Source organism: Urocampus carinirostris, unplaced genomic scaffold, assembly GCF_059441175.1.
Source record: "Urocampus carinirostris isolate Australia breed hairy pipefish unplaced genomic scaffold, RoL_Ucar_1.0 HiC_scaffold_64, whole genome shotgun sequence".
NCBI classification, from domain to species: Eukaryota; Metazoa; Chordata; class Actinopteri; order Syngnathiformes; family Syngnathidae; genus Urocampus; species Urocampus carinirostris.
In genome coordinates, this window is record NW_028283171.1 from 13,089 (window position 1) to 17,339 (window position 4,251).

A 4,251-nucleotide genomic window follows, 5' to 3' on the forward strand; every position below is an offset into this window, starting at 1 on the left:
CCAGCACTTTCACTGCTGTGGCCTGGGTTCGATTCCAGGTCAGGTCTATTATTATAGACGGAAAGACAGAAAATTCTTATTGGAGAAAGCATTGAAAGAGGTTCCTTTTATAGAATGGATTTGACGACAGTCAACTTTTTTTCTAGTAAAGTCCTTGGTGGTCTAGTGGCTAGGATCCAGCACTTTCACTGCTGTGGCCCGGGTTCGATTCCAGGTCAGGGAAACTGTTACACGCAGATAGAAAATTCCTCTTGAGGAATTGGAATGAACATTGAAAGAGGTTCCTTTTTCTAGAATGGGTTTTCCGACAGTCAACTTTTTTTCTAGTAAAGTCCTTGGTGGTCTAGTGGCTAGGATCCAGCACTTTCACTGCTGTGGCCTGGGTTCGATTCCAGGTCAGGTCTATTATAATAGACGGAAAGACAGAAATTTTTTTATCGGAGAAAGCATTGAAAGAGGTTCCTTTTATAGAATGGATTTGACGACAGTCAACTTTTTTCTAGTAAAGTCCTTGGTGGTCTAGTGGCTAGGATCCAGCACTCTCACTGCTGTGGCCCGGGTTCGATTCCCGGTCAGGGAAACTATGACAGACAGACAGACAGACAGACAGACAGACAGACAGACAGACAGACAGACAGACAGACAGACAGACAGACAGACAGACAGACAGACAGACAGACAGACAGACAGACAGACAGACAGACAGACAGACAGACAGACAGACAGACAGACAGACAGACAGACAGACAGACAGACAGACAGACAGACAGACAGACAGACAGACAGACAGACAGACAGACAGACAGACAGACAGACAGACAGACAGACAGACAGACAGACAGACAGACAGACAGACAGACAGACAGACAGACAGACAGACAGACAGACAGACAGACAGACAGACAGACAGACAGACAGACAGACAGACAGACAGACAGACAGACAGACAGACAGACAGACAGACAGACAGACAGACAGACAGACAGACAGACAGACAGACAGACAGACAGACAGACAGACAGACAGACAGACAGACAGACAGACAGACAGACAGACAGACAGACAGACAGACAGACAGACAGACAGACAGACAGACAGACAGACAGACAGACAGACAGACAGACAGACAGACAGACAGACAGACAGACAGACAGACAGACAGACAGACAGACAGACAGACAGACAGACAGACAGACAGACAGACAGACAGACAGACAGACAGACAGACAGACAGACAGACAGACAGACAGACAGACAGACAGACAGACAGACAGACAGACAGACAGACAGACAGACAGACAGACAGACAGACAGACAGACAGACAGACAGACAGACAGACAGACAGACAGACAGACAGACAGACAGACAGACAGACAGACAGACAGACAGACAGACAGACAGACAGACAGACAGACAGACAGACAGACAGACAGACAGACAGACAGACAGACAGACAGACAGACAGACAGACAGACAGACAGACAGACAGACAGACAGACAGACAGACAGACAGACAGACAGACAGACAGACAGACAGACAGACAGACAGACAGACAGACAGACAGACAGACAGACAGACAGACAGACAGACAGACAGACAGACAGACAGACAGACAGACAGACAGACAGACAGACAGACAGACAGACAGACAGACAGACAGACAGACAGACAGACAGACAGACAGACAGACAGACAGACAGACAGACAGACAGACAGACAGACAGACAGACAGACAGACAGACAGACAGACAGACAGACAGACAGACAGACAGACAGACAGACAGACAGACAGACAGACAGACAGACAGACAGACAGACAGACAGACAGACAGACAGACAGACAGACAGACAGACAGACAGACAGACAGACAGACAGACAGACAGACAGACAGACAGACAGACAGACAGACAGACAGACAGACAGACAGACAGACAGACAGACAGACAGACAGACAGACAGACAGACAGACAGACAGACAGACAGACAGACAGACAGACAGACAGACAGACAGACAGACAGACAGACAGACAGACAGACAGACAGACAGACAGACAGACAGACAGACAGACAGACAGACAGACAGACAGACAGACAGACAGACAGACAGACAGACAGACAGACAGACAGACAGACAGACAGACAGACAGACAGACAGACAGACAGACAGACAGACAGACAGACAGACAGACAGACAGACAGACAGACAGACAGACAGACAGACAGACAGACAGACAGACAGACAGACAGACAGACAGACAGACAGACAGACAGACAGACAGACAGACAGACAGACAGACAGACAGACAGACAGACAGACAGACAGACAGACAGACAGACAGACAGACAGACAGACAGACAGACAGACAGACAGACAGACAGACAGACAGACAGACAGACAGACAGACAGACAGACAGACAGACAGACAGACAGACAGACAGACAGACAGACAGACAGACAGACAGACAGACAGACAGACAGACAGACAGACAGACAGACAGACAGACAGACAGACAGACAGACAGACAGACAGACAGACAGACAGACAGACAGACAGACAGACAGACAGACAGACAGACAGACAGACAGACAGACAGACAGACAGACAGACAGACAGACAGACAGACAGACAGACAGACAGACAGACAGACAGACAGACAGACAGACAGACAGACAGACAGACAGACAGACAGACAGACAGACAGACAGACAGACAGACAGACAGACAGACAGACAGACAGACAGACAGACAGACAGACAGACAGACAGACAGACAGACAGACAGACAGACAGACAGACAGACAGACAGACAGACAGACAGACAGACAGACAGACAGACAGACAGACAGACAGACAGACAGACAGACAGACAGACAGACAGACAGACAGACAGACAGACAGACAGACAGACAGACAGACAGACAGACAGACAGACAGACAGACAGACAGACAGACAGACAGACAGACAGACAGACAGACAGACAGACAGACAGACAGACAGACAGACAGACAGACAGACAGACAGACAGACAGACAGACAGACAGACAGACAGACAGACAGACAGACAGACAGACAGACAGACAGACAGACAGACAATTCTTATTGGAGAAAGCATTGAAAGAGGTTCTTTTTATAGAATGGATTTGACGACAGTCAACTTTTTTTCTAGTAAAGTCCTTGGTGGTCTAGTGGCTAAGATCCAGCACTTTCACTGCTGTGGCCCGGGTTCGATTCCAGGTCAGGGAAACTGTTACACGCAGATAGAAAATTCCTCTTGAGGAATTGGAAAGAAAATTGAAAGATGTTCCTTTTTCTAGAATGGGTTTTCCGACAGTCAACTTTTTTCCTGTTCATTCCCTGATGGACTAGTGGCTAGGATCCAGCACTCTCACTGCTGTGGCCCGGGTTCGATTCCCGGTCAGGTCTATTATAATAGACGGAAAGACAGAAAATTCTTATTGGAGAAAGCATTGAAAGAGGTTCCTTTTTCTAGAATGGGTTTTCCGACAGTCAACTTTTTTTCTAGTAAAGTCCTTGGTGGTCTAGTGGCTAGGATTCAGCACTTTCACTGCTGTGGCCTGGGTTCGATTCCAGGTCAGGTCTATTATTATAGACGGAAAGACAGAAAATTCTTATTGGAGAAAGCATTGAAAGAGGTTCCTTTTATAGAATGGATTTGACGACAGTCAACTTTTTTTCTAGTAAAGTCCTTGGTGGTCTAGTGGCTAAGATCCAGCACTTTCAATGCTGTGGCCCGGGTTCGATTCCAGGTCAGGGAAACTGTTACACGCAGATAGAAAATTCCTCTTGAGGAATTGGAAAGAAAATTGAAAGATGTTCCTTTTTCTAGAATGGGTTTTCCGACAGTCAACTTTTTTCCTGTTCATTCCCTGATGGACTAGTGGCTAGGATCCAGCACTCTCACTGCTGTGGCCCGGGTTCGATTCCCGGTCAGGTCTATTATAATAGACGGAAAGACAGAAAATTCTTATTGGAGAAAGCATTGAAAGAGGTTCCTTTTTCTAGAATGGGTTTTCCGACAGTCAACTTTTTTTCTAGTAAAGTCCTTGGTGGTCTAGTGGCTAGGATCCAGCACTTTCACTGCTGTGGCCTGGGTTCGATTCCAGGTCAGGTCTATTATTATAGACGGAAAGACAGAAAATTCTTATTGGAGAAAGCATTGAAAGAGGTTCCTTTTATAGAATGGATTTGACGACAGTCAACTTTTTTTCTAGTAAAGTCCTTGGTG

General features: G+C 46.9%; 1 non-coding gene across 1 annotated transcript; it reads left to right on the forward strand.

Annotated features, from left to right (window-relative positions):
• The first annotated feature begins 508 nt into the window (after window positions 1-508).
• On the forward strand, window positions 509-580 carry trnae-cuc (transfer RNA glutamic acid (anticodon CUC)). Its single transcript has one exon. It is a non-coding gene; the product is annotated as a tRNA-Glu (tRNA).
• Window positions 581-4,251: the final 3,671 nt, after the last annotated feature.